A 20,371-nucleotide genomic window follows, 5' to 3' on the forward strand; every position below is an offset into this window, starting at 1 on the left:
TGAACTTGAGCTCAAAAAGGCAATGTGCTCCCAAAAATAAATGCTTAAACATGCAGTTCAAGAGAAAATAGCAGAACTTCAAAGCAAAACTAACACACAGAAAGGAAGTGTCTTAAAGTTATCCTCAGAATTTTGGAGATAATACCGAGAGGTCAGCTGTGACCTAAGGCAAAACAAAAAAAATGAGAAATTGCTACTGAAATGCACTGTGCTTTCAGAGAATGCCAAGGATATTGTCAAGACAATTAATAGTTTATCTGGTCAATTTGTACTTGAAAGTTTTCCAGTCCTGATTGTGTCACGTACTAACAATGCCATTAAATAACTGCATTAATTCATAGCCCTAAGCAAGAGTTCAGATGTAGTCCTGAAGAACACCCCAGGCCACCTAGTTTCCAGAACCCAAAAAAGCAAGTTTTGTCTCTGTTATGAATTGGAGATCCCTACAAGCCTGAGTTCCTGTGAACATCAAATTTCAGTCTCAGCGCAGAGGCCTGAATTGCTGACAGTGCTTGAAATTTTTTGCTTCCCACTCTATTGGAAAACCAAACTTGGCAGCATATATTATGAAGTCTTATTGCACATTCCACACTTGTGTAGAAAAGTATAAATTTCAGATTGATAGATACATAAGGAAAAGGAACTGCTTTCTCATCTTTTCTCCAAGACTAGGGCAAACAGAATTTTTAAGTGAAAATTTTATTAACTTCTCAGTAAGAGGTTCCTCACATATTGCAATTCATAGAGGAAGTATAATGAACAAATACCCAGGACAAAGGTTATTCCCCCTGCTTAGACACCAACAGCCAACTCCTCTATGCTGAAAATTTGTGAGTATTTCTCAAACATCACTTTTAGATATTTAGGAAGATAAGCTGTCAGTCTCCAAGCCTCCTCTTTCCTCCATTTATGATACATAAATCTAAAACTTTTACCTACCCCTCTATTGTTATCCTTCATCACCTTCTCCTTACCTCAAACCTGAAGCCACATCCCTGGGCTATTGCCACTGTCCATCCTGCTGAACTGCACCTTCTCCACTGGCATCACTTCCTCTTCCTTAAATCTCTTCTTCAGCTTTGTAACTCCTTGAGAGTAGCTTCCAAAAAGCTTCAGGCCCTTGTATTCCCAATTTGCTGTCACTTCATTTCAAAATCTTGCTTCATACCACTTCATAGGCAGTTCTTCCATATTCTGATTATTAGGATATGCATTCCTCTCCCCCATTTTGAGAAACAATTCTTAGCACCTAATCACTATGTTTATACAATATTAATTGTAAGAAATTTTAAAAAAATGGCAGGAAGAAGAGTTTGTTAGTGGAAAAATGGGGCAGGAATATTGATTTTCACATGCTGCCCACAATACTTGAAAATGCTTTGCAAGGGACTTTTACAACTGCCCTAGACCTCCTCATGAATCCTACCTCAGGTCTGCTTGGCACAAAAACCTAAATCAACAAGAATCAATTAAAACTGTTCTATTTCTGTACAACTTGAATTATCTAGAGATAGCTGAGTCATTGCTAATAATTCAGATGGGGGTTGTTACTCTTTTTTTTTAAAAAAAAAAATTGTTTGTCTATATCTATATTCTTTTTTTCCCTATAGCCTCAATCTCTTTCAGCCACCTGCATTTTGTTGTATTTTTGTACCCCTTGCACTACTACCCAGTAAACAATAAGTATATTTCTTAATATACCTCTGACCAATCTAATTCTGTTCAATCTGGCATAGGAAAAACAAAGAAGAAATTAAGTAATAAAATCAACCCCAAATGATCTCTTTCCAGCTCCCCCACCCATTACTTTCAACATTGCACAACGCTGAGAATCAGTTTACTAAAAATAGAGAGCACTTCCCTAGACATGACCATACTTGTGGCTCTCATCTCAAAAGAGTTGTTCTTGCCCGATTAGATTGGCTTATTAAGTGATAGAGAGCATGTTGGGCTAGTCCAATCTGTCTCTGACTCTCCTCAGAGCTAACCAGAGAATATGTAAAGATCTGCCCTTATTCCAGTTAGACTCCACACACCCTGGATTCAGCATTTTCTTACCTTCACAGTCCCCCCTGGAAAAATTACTGTTTAAAACCTACACTCAAAAGTATCAGAAAGAAATGCCAGTAGCTGTGGTATTTCAGATCATTGTTTATTAGAAGCAATAAGATTTGGAAAGAGCAGATGAATGGGAACATCAGCAGCAAATAAGTGTGATAAAGGTAGCAAACCACCATATTTTTCCAAGTTCTTTGAAGACAGGAAATTTTAAATAAACTTGGAAAGGGGACTTAAATTATATCAATTCTGAGAACTTGGCAGCATCTCTCTATGCCAGATGAGGTCACAAATCAATCTCAAAACACTTCTGACAAAGTGTAAATACCATAGCAGGGTATGTCTAAGTCACACTAACATGTCTGGCTGGCATAACTACAATAGCAGAGTTGATAAGGTAGCAACCAGCTTATCCACAGCATTCTTTTCATGAAGAGGTCATTTCTTCTTTTGTGCTAGGAAGTGAAACAATGCCAAAGCATTCCAGAATTGCTTAAACAAATAGCAGCATCTACCTCCTCTTAGAGGTTAACAGTTTGTACTTTTTTGGTAGCTTATTTATTTTCTCTAGGGGATAACATAACACTTTAGGAACTTTAGCAGACCACCTGACAGATATATCCTTTATTCTAGGAAGTGAATCAGCTTTTTTTGTTACAGTACTTCTAGTTTACAATTGCCTTCTCGTTTGGCTTCTTCTTTGGCCATGGTTTGGCTTCTTAAACTTAATTCAACACTCACTTCCTTTTAGCCCAAAGTGGCTCTCTTAAGTTTTCGTCTTGAACAATGTTCAAGAAATAGGTATAAAGTCACAAAACATGACTATATTAAAAAGTCTGCTGCCAGTTTTCCATCAGGTACCTCACTTACATTAAGAGCTTGTTATAGAGACTTAATCTAGACTTCTCACTAGAGAGGGGAAAGGTGAAATATTCCAATAGGAATGTGATCCTTCTCCTCTCTGCAGTGCTGGTAAGGTCAACCCTGCAGAACTCTGTCTGGCTCTGAGCTTCCCTGTGCAAGGAGCCTTTACCTCCAGGGTTAGAGAATACTGCACGCAGCATCCAGGATCAGAGACAACAGGCGCAAACTGAAATATGGAAAAGTCTGTCTAAACATTAGAAAACACTTTTTTAATGTGAAGGTGGCTGAGAAGTGCCACAGGTTGGCCAGTGGGTGTTGCGTTTCTGTCACAGAGGATATTCAAAAGCCTTCTGGATATCATCCTGGACAATTGACTCTAGATGGTCTTGCTAAAGCAGGGGGATTGGGCCAGACAGTCTCCAGAGGTCCCTTCCAACCTCAACCATTCTGTGATATAAGAAAAAACAATTGTCCAAGTTTTTGTTTTTCAATTACTATAGATATTTATTAATCTTTGGCACAAAGATTTAGATCTTTGATTTCCTCACATAGAATCAGACTCAGATCAGCAGAAACACAAAAAGTAATAGCAGAATCTCTGATATAAGAATGGTTGGATACTACAGACTCCTAGCATTTAACTTTAAGGAAGCAGCAGTGGAGAGTTTGCTCAGCATCACTTTCTGAAATAAGCTGCAGATTTAGTGTGGGAGGGAAAGAACCACTGTATACAAACAAGTGGAAAGAAAACAAGAGACTCAAATGCATTCAAGATTTAGAAGCTCACAACACTGATGTTGTTTCCATAGCAACTAACATACTTGAAAGCAGGGAAAAAACAGGGTGAGGATTTTAAAGGACAGCACCACATACAGATTAAAAGCAGATACTCCCCACCCACTGATAATCTGAGGTTTGGACTGATGAAATTACACAGTTTATGACAAGAAGTATCACTTTTTAAGGGAGTCAAGATCCAGTGAAACTACCCTACTGACAAAATAAGAGTGAAAGAATAAAAACAGCAGAGTGAAACACCCTGGTGCTTGACGGCCTATCTTCCAACTCTTTAGCAGGCTAAAGCCAAGATGAACAATACACTCCCAGCTAATGCAGTTATGCCTTGGGCACTCACCGCTCACTGTCAAAGGTGGTGTCCAATGTTATTTCCCTCATTAGTCAGAATAAATGACCTATGTGACTCCAAGGAAAGACAGTATAAAGTAGATAAGGAGAAGCATACATTTCACTAAGCTAAATCAGATGACTCAATTGGTTTGCAATGCTTATGTTTTTATATCTTGCCCATGCAGTTGATGGCATTGATAAAATTACCCTTTTCATAAAAAAAAAATACAAGCAAAGAAGAGAATTTATACTTTTTGAGCTTAGGGAAGACAAAGGAAGACCATGTCAGTTCTAGAAATAATATGTAGTCATGGAAAAAATGCTTGGTAATAAAGGTGCAGCTATAATTCTGCTGGATCAAGGCCTTAACTGGTCTCTTTTGCAGCAAATGCTAACAACAGGCATAAAACCCCTGACAGAGTAAACCCCTGTATACAATTCTTCCATTTATCACCATTTCTGAGAAATGAGATAGCATAAACTTGTAATTTAAGTGCAGTCTATGCTCAATAAATGGCTTTTGGCAGAAAAGCCTTATGAACTGTATATTTCTATACTACATCAGGCTACATCTGACATATAGCACAACTTCAGAATTTTCAGCTGCATAAAAGTTACATGGGAGGCAAAATCCAATTTCAAGCTAATTAGCCACATAGCACAGCTGTATGCAGTTTCATCATCACACATGTCCAGGAACAGGCACCAAAGGAATTCCCAATCACAAGTGCCAGACTCCTACCCTTTGTAACTGACTTTTCAGGAGCAGGATCACAAAGACATTCTTGCTTATCACGAAAAGGGAACGTCATGGAAAGATCAGTCTGAAGCAAAGTTTCAGAAGGGTGCTAACAGCACTCTTGGGATCTGCAGAGCTACGCAGTTAATGTCTATGAAATGAAATGAGTTCAGTGTACTATTTTCAAATGCTTGGTTTGGTGTAATAATAATTTTCAAGTGTTCTGCCAATAATCAACAGGTAAAGTCAACATCTACCCAACACCACTTCAGCTGACTTGTTCCTCATCTGGAATTTCTTTCAAGTACCTTATCTTTTTAGAAATCAGTATCCTAACATCCATACAAGAGGTAGAATACACAACCAAACAAAATCTACAGTAGTTTCCCAGATTGATATATTTCAATATTCAAATTATGCAGAAAATTCTGGCACTGGATTGCTAAAATTTACTTTTGTTATTAGAACAAAAAAAAGGAAAAAGCTGATTTTTTTTCTACCACAGCAGTGAAAAGGATGTAGGTGGGGACTATAATTGACACTAATTATTTGTAGGAAAGGTCAGGGTTACCTTTTACCAACACTGTGAGGCAGCCGATTATCTGTCACATCTCTGGAACACAGTCACGAATTTGTCAGTGACTAAAGGACAAACAGGCTCTGGCTAGCAATCAAACCTGGCAGCGTTCAGCAACACAGCACAGCAGATGTCTTTTTAAAATAGGTAAATGGTGAGGCACTAGATAGTGTAATGCTAGATAGCTGTAATGCTGAAAAAAACCTTGATAAAAGCTCCTGTTTAAGCACTTAATAGGTGATTTGGCAGTATGAGGTTCTCAGCATTTGAAGACCTGAAAAGAACAACTATATCACAAAATTCCAACTCAGTTCTGAACTCCCTCAGAAAGTCTTCAGTTTCTACAGGACATGTAATTTAATTTATTTGATACATTAATACCATTTTGAACAAAAACTGCACGTAAAAGGTATAAGACAGATAGCTATGTCAAGATATCTGAAAAATAAAGACTAGATTGGGTAGCTTAAAAATACATAGTACCTCAAAAATTAGGGAATTTTGTCTCAGAGTGTCTGGAAATACACCTCTAAAAGCTGAAAATTATCATACCATATTACAATTATTACTGTTGGTGAAAAATCCAACCAGAGAGCTGGTACATATTGTTTGATAACTGATTTGTTAATGGGATACTCAGTGCTCCAAGAAAAATGTTGTTTGTTATTTAGTATGTCCCTGGAGAAGTTTACTGTGCATTAAGTGAAATGAAAGTTCCACCACTGAGATCCTCTTACTGGCTTTTCAGAGAGTGGAGTTTACAGGGATGAGGCAGCTCATTTCCAAGAAGCATTGCCTCACATTTTAATCTCAGAATCATGAGAATGGAACATATCCATATGCCCATGCACTCCTACTTAACAAATTAGCTTTTCCAAACAAAATCCCTAAATGAAACAGTGTAACAAATTCAGTGAGACTTCACTGTATGTAATTTTGGCTGTATACGTTATAATAGTTACCAGTCCATATTTAAGGTTATGTATAAACTTAAAATTTTTTTGGAGTAGAAAGAGTTCATTTACAGTTATGCCGTGCAGTTCTCCAGTAGCCAGTTTAAATGCCATCAGCTCCAGCTTTTGCCTACAGGTACATACATTCAGCAGTCAAACAATGCTGGGAGAGTGCAGTGGAGAATCCTGACACCACCACTCTTCTTGATGCTGAGGAATTCTACATCCAGGGGATCATAGCACCCATCTGGGCATTTCCATTCTCTGAAATTCTTTAAGTAATACTACCAAATTTCATGCCAAAGCAGCAGTTCTGGGGAAAAGCTCTGCTTTCCTCAGATGTTTCAGGGTCATGGTTCTAAAATGAATTTTGATAGGAAAAGGAATCAATCGCTTGGGCTCTCCAGATAATGGTAGCTTTAATTAGTGAGAATTTAGACTAGCAAAACAGGGAGAAAGATAGTTATGCAGACTGGTAGTCCTGGTGCATAGAGCTGTCAGCTTTCCTTCCTTTCTTGCCCAAGAACACTGCAGAATTGAGCGGTTCAAGCTTCACAAAGCACACCGAACCCTGGCTCCTGGTTTTGCAGAAGTTAGTAAGCAGTAGTTTGCAACATGATACTTCCCAAAGGAAACACCAAAACTTTTCTTAGTTCTCCTCAGCAGAGACACAAGGATATTTGTGAATCAATCCAAAAGCATTTTGAAGCGCAAGTGTCAATAACTGCAACAAGCAAAGTGAAAATAACCTATCCTGCTTTAAATTTATAACTGATCACAGTTAGCTGACAGCACTTTGCTTAGCGTAAGCCACAGGTCCCTGATGCTTATCAGGTAGAGAAACTACTTTTAATTCCAGTGCAACAACACTAAAGCTTAAAAGCAGAAGGGTTAACAAATCTTTCTGACTGACCACAGGGCAGTGGCCCTGCATGACACTATTGTTTTGTGACAGGCCTATAACTTTACCCATAACTCACTGTAAATATCATGTTTTCATCTGGTTTTTGCTGATTGTATCCTAACAAGGAGGGTGTTATTACATTCCTCAAGGAGTGAAAAAACAGGACAAGAAATATGAAAATCCTGGTATCTTTTCTGAATAGCTAGTCTTTTATTTAGGAATAGAAAGCTGTCTCAGTGCCAAAAATTAATAGAAAAACCTGACTTAAAATTGAGAGACGGCAATCAGGATGAGAGTGCAAGGTTTCTGAAACACCTCTGGAATTATAAAGCCAGCTGTTTTTCATGGAAATCACCATCACACCAGTGCCAGCCTCAGGTTCCTCCATCACTCCACATGGTGAGAGACATGATTTTCACTGGTTTGACAGGCCTTTAGTCCTGGTCAAGACCCTAATCAATTGGCCCAGTTGCTTTCCTTTAAACCCATCATTGTTCCAGTGGCAGCTTTTTGAATTTTAACTTCCCACTTGGAAACTTTGATATACAGTCAATAAACTTGACTTTATATTCAACAAGACTAAAGCAAATAATCAGGAACAGACAGGAGAAATCTTACTGCATTTTGGTGTGAAGAATTCCAAATACATTCCTCCTTTTTAATGAGTTATCAGAAAACTTAATGACTTATCAGTTTCTCCTTCCCCAGTGGCATATATTTTAAATAGAGAAACTCTGGATACACTGTTGCATTTACGAGTACCAAGCTGAGGGTTTTTTTTGTTGGCCAAGGTCAAAATTGAGGAAATGTTCAAGCTTCTAAGTGAAACAAGAGCCCAGAGTTTTGAAAATGTGCAAGGAGACAGAGCTGGTATTTCTAGTGTACCAGTCCAAAATGAAACAGAATTCCATTTCCCAGTTAGGAGCACATAACTGACTTGCATTTGCTCAGCTGATTGCAGGGTGCAATCCTAGCTGTCACCATGATATTTTATGAAAAATCCTTTGTTAGGATTTTTCCCTCTTGAGGAGCTGAGGGCCTCAGGAAAGAAATGTAAACAATAACTATCTGCTGTGGTAGAATGCAACAGGTGCATCTGTGATGGTGCATGTTGGTTGTTGCTAATTAAGAGCCAATCACAGATGCAGCTGCATCGGACTCTGAGAGCCACAAGATTTTGTTATGCATTCTATTCTTGTTCTTTCAAGCCTTCTGATGAATCTTTCCTTTCTGTTCTTTTAGTATAGTTTTAATGTAGTATCTTAATATAATATATAATATAATAAACCAGCCTTCTGAAACATGGAGTCAAGCCTTGCGTCTCCACACATGGGGAGTTCTCAACACCTAGCTCCAATTCCATTGTGCAAATCCTCACATTACTAGGTTCTGGCTCTAAATTCAAGGATACAGAAGAAAAAGACAGGGCATGCTCTCTGTCCACCTCTAGCCTGTGCAAATCCTTTGTCCATACACAGAAAACACAAAACATTTTGTCCACCTTTTTGTCAGCATTCCAGAAGGGTGAAGGAAAGAGGCATCATACAGTAACTGCTCATCCCAAATTTGGCAGCCAGGTCCAATCCTAAATACTGAGTCTTCTGTCAATGGCAGCAACAAATCACATGACAGTACTCTGTCTCACTGGCCCTTTTTCCCTGCAAAGGCACAGTAATTAACACGTTAGCAGTACCTTTGCTATATCATAACTCATGGACCTGAGCCACAGCCTTACAGTTCCAGGCTATTTACTATTAGGCCAGGAAAGCCCCAAAGGGGGAGGACCAGAGCCAGAGCCACTCTTGAAGAAAGCAGTCTAGAACTCAGGATGCATGTTTCCTACCCAGATTTATTATTCTCTTCCTACTTATTTAAATTGCTCCAGGCCAGACTGGATCATCTGGTTGATGTGCTTTTATAGAACAGCTATGCTGACATGTAAGCTTATGTTATTTGTCTGAGCTCATCCAGAACTTACGTACAAATTTAAAGATCTAGTTACAACCATGGAAAGCAAGCTACAAGAATTCAGAAAAAGTAAAAAACTCCCCTGCTTTAAAAAAAATCAAGTAATCTTTTTGGTGAAGAGTGGCCATGACTCTGTCAAAACAAAGTGATGGTGGTGAAAATGGAACTGTTCTTCAAGACCTAGTATACCTGCTAAGAACTTAATACACAACTGGAAAAATAAGATTTCATAATTGACACTATGAATGATGACGGATGCAAATGTATTAGAAAATTAAATTCAAAAACAATGAAAGTTTTATTCCTTATGGAATGAGTAATGAGATTTGAATAAGGACAAATCTCAGTTTTCAGTTTCCACACTTTGTGGTCAGGCAATTCCTTTTAAGACCTATAGTATCAAGAGTCAGTCTTACAAGACACAAAAAAAACCCAACAAAATTCAGTTTCATCCATTCGGTATAGTTTTGTAGATTGCAATGAAAAACATCTTTCACAGCCAATTGTTTTCCGTGCTTCTGCACTGGAACTTTACTTACAGCTAATTACTAACAGAGGGGTTTTTTAACAAGTATTTGAGGTATACTTGAGGTATCTGTTCTGACAGTAATCACGGAGTCCCCAAAGAAAATGTAGGTGGAATCAATTATTTTTATTGAAAGAAAAAGAATTCTTTGTTACTAAAAGGATCTGAAAAGTATGATTCACAGGAGAGAGAATATTCAAAGTTATAGTATGGTGACTTATTTCACAATGAGAAAAGCAATTTCCAAGAGCCTGAAGGAGGTAGATCTTCACTGTATAAAGCTGAAGACTTCCTTTCAGATTTAGAATTTAGGCAGAGATTTGAGGGGAAAATAATAACAAAAAAAAAAAAGATTCCAAAGCTGTGCATTGTTATCAGGTCCTTAAATTTTCCTACTATAATAAAAATTTCAAGCTCCAATATCTTTAAAGGGTACACCTTGCTAAATAATCTGACAGGCTTGGCTTGGACTCTTTTTTTTTTGTTTCTTTGTCCCTTCCTAAGTTTTTCGTGAAATTTCTTAAGTTCTAGTCATTTGATTTCCTGAACAGTTTTAAAATTATTTTTTAAAAAGTTCAAAGAAAACCCAGTAGAGCATTCAGAAATCACAGTGATATATTTTAAACAGTAAACTCTTTTACTGCTTCACAGACATTTATTTTCCAATGTACCTACAGTTGGTAAATTACCAGGTGAACCTACATGTGTCACTATAAGGTAGATTGTGAAAACAAAATTATGTGGAACAAGTAATGATTTTCAGGATGCTTCTCTCATTTTTTATATTTGCCTACATTTTATATACCTTTATTAATCAGAGACAGCAGCAGAAATAGTGAAGTGATAGAATTTACACTGATTTACAATGATTGTCATATCTGATGAAAGTATAACAAATAAATATTAAGACTGAGATATTTTCATAAGCTATCAGGGTCTGTATTCCTTGAGTAATAGAAGTGTGAACTCTGTAACAAGAGTAGCTGTGTGAACTTTCATAGCTCTTGATAAAAATTGTTAGTCCTAATTAGGAGCTACAATGGAATTACTGATAACAACTCTGAACTGAGCAGTTATTCTAATTCTGCACAGTTAACACCTTTCAAGGGAGTACTGCGTGGGTGTATGTGTATTCCCAGGCTCCAAATAAAACTCAGCCTACTGTTCCATACTGATGCAAGACAATTTTCAAAAAACAGAGAACTTGCACTTCTCTCCTGTGCAGCATTTGAAAACAAGTTTACAAGAGAGTTAACTGCCTTTGCCAGGGGATGCTCTACACAATTGCACCACAGTGTATTATCAGGGAGCTTTCATGACTACCCTGAAGCATGTCAATTGTTTTGGATAAAGCCACATCCAAATGGTTTGCTGTATATGGATTATCCATATCCTATCCCTTAGGACAGATAAATGACAGGAGAAAGACCTCACACCAAACAATAAGACAAATCATGCTGGAAAGAGATAAATCTTTTCACTTGGATGCACTCATAGGAGGGCCAGGGAAGTCACTGTATTTCCTAGCATGAGGTCTTTGCTCTTTATTTCCTGAAGAGGAGCAGCTAACATCACACCCTGCTCAAAATGTATGTAGTGTGGATACAGCCATCCCATCTCTCTCTTTCATATTCTACCAATAACACAATTGTGCCCTTGGTACCACCAGCAGGGCCCCAGTGACCAAGCCTGCCTACAAGCACCTGCTTTGTGAAATTGAAGATTTACAGTGCAGTAACAAATATATTTTGAGAACAGTGCTAAGAGCCAAAAACCTGCGGGAGCACAGCACCTAGCTGCCCTTCCAACACTTCCACTGAAAGCTGGAAAATATTCAGAGCTAGTTTCTTGTCTTTAGGACTCCAAGAGGCATTCCACAATGAGGAAATAAAATCTGAGTGATGCTGTATGCCTTCTTTGTAAGGAACTCTAAATCTATTACCGTGGTCTGATCAATGCAAAGTTCCAGTGTTTTAATGACAGTAACATTAAATCTAGTGATAAACATAAGGAATTTCCAGGGAAGCCAAAGGAAGTCTAAAGTAAAATTCCAGTCTTCTGAAGGGCTAACTTAGCTGAATAATTTATTTTCTTATCACTTGCTGTAGCTTGATGTTATTTTAGAACACTAGCTACTTATGAAAAACATCCATTCATTACTGACCACATCCTGAGCAATATGTGCCCATTACATCAGCTGAGATAAAACATGTCCCTGCTTTCAAGCACTCAGACTCTAGGGAATAGCTGCTTCTTTAAACAGTTTCCTACATTTCCCTCCTGAAAGTCCAGTGTAGTCAGAACTTTGTTTCAAAACTTTATAGTATTTTTAGTTGCCAGAATCAGACATACTCAAAAACATTAAAGCAGTTTTTGTTTATAATTACACCCAAAAAATGCTAAGCCAAATAGTTAATCTCATCTTTGATATTTAGAATATTACAAATAGAAATCATAGTCAGAAGTATAGTTTTTTTGATTGGTCATCAGTTTTGATGTCACCAGTTCAGGAAGTTATACAATCACATACTGTACATTCCAAACAAATGAGCTGACACCTAGTCTTTTTAGCTGAAAAGTTACACTTTCACACTTTGTCAATGAATTAGTATTCATTGAAGGTCTATAAACAGAATGATATACACATTTTTGAGACTCATCAGCTTAATTTATATATAGTCTGTTGAAAGACTGGCTTGCTAAGAGCATATTTTAGAAGAGAACAGAAAAACAACTCAGCCTCTTCTACTGCCTGGGCTCCCACCTACAGGAGATGCCAGAATTAGCACTAACATTTGGTTAAGTGGTAGGTAGGAGCCCTAACTCTGTAAGTAGCTAGCTCAGTGTATAGAAAACTGTATGATGAGAAGTCAGTGTTTGATATGCTGAACTCAAAGGAACCTATTCTGAATTTCTGCAAGTCTTGCACTAGTTTTAGTAGCCTCAAGTTTCACGCACTTCAGAATTGCATTAACTCATGTTTACCATTAAGATCTCACAAATTTCCTCTTTCATCAGGAGTAATCAGTGTCTCCTTTTACACTTTCCTGCAAGTTTTCCAGATACTCTAAGAGGGTACCATAATATTTGTCTTTCATAATGCCATGCTGATTTACATATCACTATAGGATACTTATACTGCAGTTAAACAGCTGATGATGTAGCTAAGATTCATTCTGCTAGTTACTAGAAGCTATTTAAGAGTCTTCACTTAATGACATTGTCCTGCACTGAACTGATGGTAAAAAGGAAACTTAGGTGCAGAAAGGCATTTTAAAAAGAAGCTTAGCCATAACAATACCTTCTCATATTGTGTTGTCTATTTTAATGAGAATTTGATTTCACCATGATAAACTTTATAAATTTACATTCACACCCTTACATTTCCAGCATTTCAAATCTTGCAGCAAATACAGAAACACAAGCAGGTATTTTACCAAACTGACAAGACTTGCCTGTTTGTTTTGGTTGGGCTGGGGCTTGAAACAAAAAGGAACAGATATCAGAGCAAGCAGTCAACCTGAAGAACTGGTAAGAGTGCACTAACATTTCCCCACCTATGTCAAACTGAGCTAAAGGCAGCCAAAGAGAAAGGACCTGTAAGAACTCTAAAGCAATTTACCTATTTTAATGGAGTTATCCACATCTCAGTCTACTCATTTTAAAATTTGCCATTACAGAAAAATTTGTCCAGTCTTTTACCTCTCAGGGGAGTTCTGATATCCTTGAAAGCAGCAACACCTCTCCTGCCTGCACTATATATGGTCTGTAGAGACATGTGAAAATACTGATGGTATTTTTGGCCATGCTCTCTGCATTGGATGGGTCACACTTATTTTTAAGTGTTCTGAAAAACAAAGAAGGCTGATTTCTTTCTAAAGAAATTATACACAGCCCTATTATGACACTCTCTGATTAATTTTTTTGTTTGTTTGTTTTTAAACAGTCTGTCATCTTATTCTAGTTATTTGGTTGTATAAGGTAAGGCAAAGCACAGGGTGGCAACTTGTTGCAGTGTGGTTAATTATAACCACCATATCAATATGAGCTGCCATTCAAGTTAATCAAGGTATTCCATTATTTTTATTATCAGGTTAAGAGAATGAGATCATTAGCACTAGTCAAGCTATAAAAAACTGTGGCATAACTGAAAGCTGATGCAATCCTAAAATAAACTTAGAAAGAAGTTTGTCTTTTTCCAAATAGATAATTTAATTCTCTTAAATATCATTACATGCACACTTAAAACAGTTATAGTTTTATTTTAAAATATCTGGATTGTTCATACAATGAAAAACACTCATTGGATATCCAGCCTTCACAAGGGTACAAGTTATTAAAGTGCTTGTTACAGTAACATTGTAAAGTTACTTTTTTTTTCCTGGATGACATCCACCACATTTTACCAGTAAATTTATTTTCTAAAATGCTAGCTCTCATTTTACAGTGAGATTTGAAACTACAATTATGGTCACACAGATTCACATGATCATAGAAAACATCCTACAGGCCCAATAGCACCCCAGGTCCCATCTGTGCAAAATCACAGCCCTTAGCCAATGCATTTACTCTTTCTTTTTTTCAGTTGTGTGTAATGAGAGGTACAATTTTAAGTAGTGAGGTTGGTCTAGGTGTTACTGAATTCAAATGAATTAATTGATCTAAGATGGAGAAAAAAAATCACTCCCTAACAACACTCTTAGTTCAATAATGGTACAATTTTAAGTAGTGAGGTTGGTCTAGGTGTTACTGAATTCAAATTAATTCATTGATCTAAGATGGAGAAAAAAATCACTCCCCAACAACACTCTTAGTTCAATAACAATGGTAAAATGGGGAGAGTGTTTAATCTGTATAACAATTCCATACTAAGTATTTATTGTACAAAAATAGTGTATGAATATATTAGATCAGAAAAAAAATCTAAATGTATTAATAAAGGAATGATGACATTTACTGAAACATCACAAAACCAGATAAATTAACCACTTTAAATCAGTGAGTGAATTTAAATCTGTATTTTTAATCCCTGACCTGCTGCATAAAACATCAATGCTTCTTTTTTGGGAGAGCTTGCACATTCAGAATAAGATGAAAATAAACATTAAACTTCAGCTCTGAATTTAATTATTCTCTTTAAAACAATTAACTGATTTTCTTGCTTCCCTGCTCTTCTCAAGAGGAGAGGTCCCAACCCTTAAGAGAAGACAAATGTTTTTAGCTGTATGAAATTACTGAGAATTTGAACTATAACTCTTACTTTTTTTTTTCAAGTAGTATATCAGCTGTTAAGGATCAGAAAACTAAGATGCCAAAAAGATTTTACTATGATGATTTCTAGCACAGCAAATAGGTTACCAAGCAACATTAATATATAGCATTTCTTTTGTATGCACTCTACCACTCTCTGCTTCAGGGAGCAGGATATGTCTGGGAAAGACTAGCAAAAACCTCTGTCCTCTGAAAAACTTTAAGCATAAAGGTAATTCACCCACTCACCGATTATTTTGACCTAGCTAGTTTTGAATCTAAGCTCAAAAAATACATGTAAAACATCACTAGAATACCTCTCAAGCGTTCAACTACACATAGTCCTGCTAAAAACAAACTTTCCTCCAGAGTTCTGTCTTTCCAGTGTAAAGCAATGCAGCAATAACATGTCCCTTCCCATGAGAAGAAAGCTCCATCCTCTACTGACCTGAGGCCCTACTACCTGATTCCCAGTATTATGATTACAGATACAGCCACACTGGTACAATCCATCACAAAGCTATTTACTTAGGATTTTTCATGAATAATTTTTATTGGCAAAAGACATAAACATTGAAAAAGCCTTTCCTGTGCTGGAAACTGCCCTGACCATGGATTCTTAGCTTTACTCATGTAATTGGATTACTGAAGACATAATTTCTGGCAGGTAGCTCTAGCCAGTGATTATCATAAATCGTGGCCAAGAGTCTTTTGTTTATGGCTTAGCATCATAAACCAGGATCGTGACATAGCAGATGTTTGGCAGTTTCCTTATTCAGGATGGATCCTTGTGGTCCTCCTCCACTCATGCTGATGTTTTAAGAGCTTCATTTAAAAAGCAATGCTTTAAGAAGCATTTTCTAGTAAACCATAGCTGCTATTTGTAAGCTAATCTCATTAACAAACGTTTACACTCACTAACAAGCCTCAGCAAACTTCCAGCAGTGAGCAATGCACACGGAAATAAAGCAGTCCTGAAGGCTTTCAGTAATCACTGTTGCACAGTGACGTGATACCATTCAAAACACTTTTAAAAGAATATGGGCATTTCAGAACACTGAAATACAAATAGTAAGTGCACTAAATTCTGTTAGCTTATTCTCAAGCAATCACATATATGAACACTGGGAGTACCTATTTTGTCTTGAGTAGAACCAGGCTATATGAATATTTGAGGTAAGATAAATATCTTTTATACCTACTGAAGTTACAATGAATGGAGGGAAGAGAGCACATACAGAGAAAGATACAGTAACTTTGTAGGACTGAAATTTAAATGTGTAGAATCCAAAGGTCCATAACTATATCCAGCCTTTTGACAGAGCATCTGCTCTACACTGTTTCATTTTGACTATTCTAAGGATGTTGCATTTTCATGTGATAAATATTTAAGTAACTGACAACTGGTATTAGATGGCTTACTACAAATTCTTATCTGTGTTAATCTGCATCCCTTAAACACAAAAGAAGCTTTTCTTGGGAGTATAGCACTATGCTGGGCAAATCAGCATTCCTGGCTGGGCAGCTCATTCCAACTGTTCTTAGAAGCACAGCTATTACAGAAGCAGTTCCAAGGATGAAGCCAAATGCACGCCAGATTTCACAGCAGGTAGTCAGTGGCATGGCAGCAACTGCACATCTCTACTCCCAGCCCTGAAAACACCACCCATATCTGAAATACCCCAGGTGTACTTTTATGTGCAATTGCCTCAGTGATAATGTAAGAAATTGAACAGACAGTTTGAATAGCAGAAGATGCAGTGGGCTGCATTTCTCAAAAAGTAAGAATATTTTGTTGTTTCAGCATACTAAATCTTAATTCTTCTTACGTAGTTATTGGATGTGACAGCATTCCCTTGCACCAAAACAGTAAGTTAGATTGCAGGGACAAAATACATGAACACACCAGCACACCCATTTTGTGATCTACTAGGTCCTTCTCTGAGGTTTTCTACAGTGGTACAGGTTTTCTGTTGGCTTTTAGGTTTTGGCTGTCATTTTTATACAATGTGTAATCTCCAAATGTATTGCACTTTGGACATGAGCATTGCAATCCTGCAAACCATAAGGGACTCACAATTCAGGACCTTGCCATGAGAACTGAAATTCATGACATGCAAAAGTATCTACCTCCTGGAGTCAGCATTAGAAAAGGTAGTAAGGGTCTTCATTATGACAGTGGATGAAAACCTTAGTCTGCATTACAGCACAGGGGTTGTATTCAGGACCTTGCCATGAGAACTGAAATTCATGACATGCAAAAGTATCTACCTCCTGGAGTCAGCATTAGAAAAGGTAGTAAGGGTCTTCATTATGACAGTGGATGAAAAATCTCAGTCTGCATTACAGCACAGGGGTTGCTCTCACAAAAACTCAAAACCATTAACAGATTAGAGATACTGCATCATAAAATGAGGACTATGTCACTGATATAAAATGGTCAGCTGAGCCTACTAGTCAGAAAGCACTGCACTGGAAGTATTTTATATTCTGTAAGAGACCATTAAAATACATACATGCAACATGTGTGGTTTTGAAAAATAACAAGTTTACCTTGCTAAGTATATGGTTGCAGTGTTCCTTTCCCTTAGTGTCTTAGTGTCATCCAGTGAATATTTTATAAAACAAAAAGAAAACAAAAAGAAAACAAATCGAAATGAGAAATTCTATTTTAAAACTCTTGTGATTGAACACTGGAGAAAGTTGTGAAAGAAAGTTTAGGTTGTGAAATCTTTAGTCTTGGAGATGTTCAAAATCTGTCTGGACATGGTTTTGAGCAAGCTGCTGCAGCTTATCCAGATTTGAGCAGAGTGGATTGGACTAGACAGTCTCCCTAAGTCTTTTTAAGCACCAATTGTGTTGCAATCCTATAATTCATCAGGTTAGGCAGCTGGAGCACTGACAGAAAACACACCAGAGTTGTATGGAATGCTCATTCCCCTGGAAAGCCCTGAATCTCTGGTGTCCCCTCAACAGCAGCAGCCTCAGAGGACTGCCTTATTTTCTGAGCCAGTGAGAGATCAGACAAAACCTGACAAGAAGCAGAGGGTCTACCTTTGGTTTTGACCTTTCAGGCTAATGGGTACCCAGTATAATTACAAAAACCATAGGAATTTATTCAGTAGAGGAATCTTCATCATAGGAATATATTCCAGTTCAGAGATAAACAGTTAATTAGGTCTTGTAATTTCTGAGCACAACCTTAATAAGTGTTTAAAATGTGAAAATATTCATTTACTCATACTCATAGGATATGCTCAAATTCTGGAAACTGATAAAATGTCCATTACTACTCACCAGGAATTCGCATTAACAGTAGTGTCCCCATGATAAGTGACTCCTGAGTGCAGGATTAGGGCACTTGGAGCACTTTCATCACTTACACCCTTCCTGCACTGTCACAATAGAAATAAATCACTCATCTCGACAGAAGATTTGGTAAGGATACCTTAACACAATTAAGGAAGAAAAAGCAGAGAGTAAAACAAGATGTCTGAATTCTAGAAACAAGGAACAGGTTTTTGGTTTTTTGCTAAGGGAGCTTGCACAATTTGTTTCCACTATGTTGAGTTTCCACAGAACTGTAGAATATGACTAAAATGTAAAAAGATTTTGATTTTGATCTTCAGATTCCTTTTTCTTGTTTTTTTTTTTCCCTCCTGATCCCCTAGATTCAAGGACACAGTAGGAAATTTTCAAAAGGCTCCTAATGGTCTACAACCAGTTTGCTGTTCACCCATCCTATAAAATATGCAGGCTAAATAAGGCACATTAAAACAGGGTAGTCAGACACCAGAGATATCACACAGAATCACTGAATCAAGTTTGGAAGAAACCTTCGAAATTATCTGGTCAAATTGTGAACCCATGCCAATATAATCACAACCATACCCTTGAGAAAAATACTGATATTCTTTCTGGCTCTACTGACTGGTCCTCAGTCAGCAGAGAAAATATGTTTAAATTGCATACTGCAAACCAGCATGGTTCAAGCTTATGAAAAAAGTGCCTCGGTACTAGCATGGTCTGAACCTAAGTTCACCAGGTTCAGTCTCAGTAAGTTTTACTTGGTCAGGCTAGAGATTAATCTGCTTATCTCACTGATCCTACAAGACATCCTTTAGCTTGTACTACACATCCATCATTCCTCAAGAAAACAATTTGGGATTCATCACAAGTGTGTGAAAAATGCTATATTGAACTGAAATACAAGACATTGGATAACTAGATGGTTTCACTCAACAGCTTAATAACATAAAACTGCACATAAACTCAGTTCCTGTGGTAAGTACACTGCAGAGTGACAGCCTGCCTGGAAATAGGCGTTCTCTAAGGAATCCCTACTAGAAGAAGCACAAAGTTCATTCCAGCCTGTGATCTATGTATCAGAGGGAACGAGCAGATTCACTTAAGACCAAGCAACTGCCAGTTCTCCACAGAGAATACGCAAACCTTAAAGCAATTAATACGCTTCAGTACATATCTGGTATCTTTTAGTATACAGCTCCTTTTAATTAAAACAAAATACAGCACAAAGGAAATATAACCTTGGAATCAATTATACTACCAACAACACAAGCTGAGGAGCTCAAAACTCAGTTTCAAAGTGGCTTATTTCTTAGGATTTTGTCAGATTTTCTGGGTCTCATTTTAAGATTCACCACAAAGTACAGAAATGAAAAAAACAACTTCTTTCTACGAAAGTGCTATTAGACTACAATTTACTACAGAAGCTTTGGGGTTTTTGAGTTCAAAACTGAAAACATTAAATTGACATAACTGATTAATGAACTGAGGACAGGATTTTTTTTTGTGTGTGTGTGTGAAAAATAAGCTCAAGTCACTAACATGAATTTCAATTAGCTGCACTAATCAGCATGAACAGTAGCAATGAAAGATTCTCTGAATTCTCTGAACTGTGGAAATAAAGCTGCTACTTCAGAAAAATAACTGTAAAGAAGCACCTCAGGGCAAGTACTGGGTTTGAGCAAGCACCTGCCTGCTCCCAGGCTATGGAGAGTAGGGCACATGCAGTCAATATTCTCACTTGAGCGTGCAAACATGTGCAAGAGCCTGTATGCAATCTGTGCAGGAATATGAGCAAACACAATAAAAGTAGCTGCCTCACAGGGGAACCATTTCAGCCATTCTCAAAGAGAAACAACATTTGATAGTTACATTTTCAAAGCCTATCACATCCTTGCTAAAGCATTTAGGATTCATGAGCTAGAAGCAGAGCTTTTTCTAGAAGGAACACACATAGTACTACTGAATTCTTCAGTCTATAACTATACTTGTTCAGATGACAAGTACAGAAAATCCCACTTCTGGTAAATCCTGATGAACTGTTTTTATCTCATTAGGAGCAGGAATATGGATGGCGTGTGGTATGTTTCTATTTCAT

Source organism: Pyrgilauda ruficollis, unplaced genomic scaffold, assembly GCF_017590135.1.
Source record: "Pyrgilauda ruficollis isolate IOZ18807 unplaced genomic scaffold, ASM1759013v1 scaffold5, whole genome shotgun sequence".
Taxonomy (NCBI): Eukaryota; Metazoa; Chordata; class Aves; order Passeriformes; family Passeridae; genus Pyrgilauda; species Pyrgilauda ruficollis.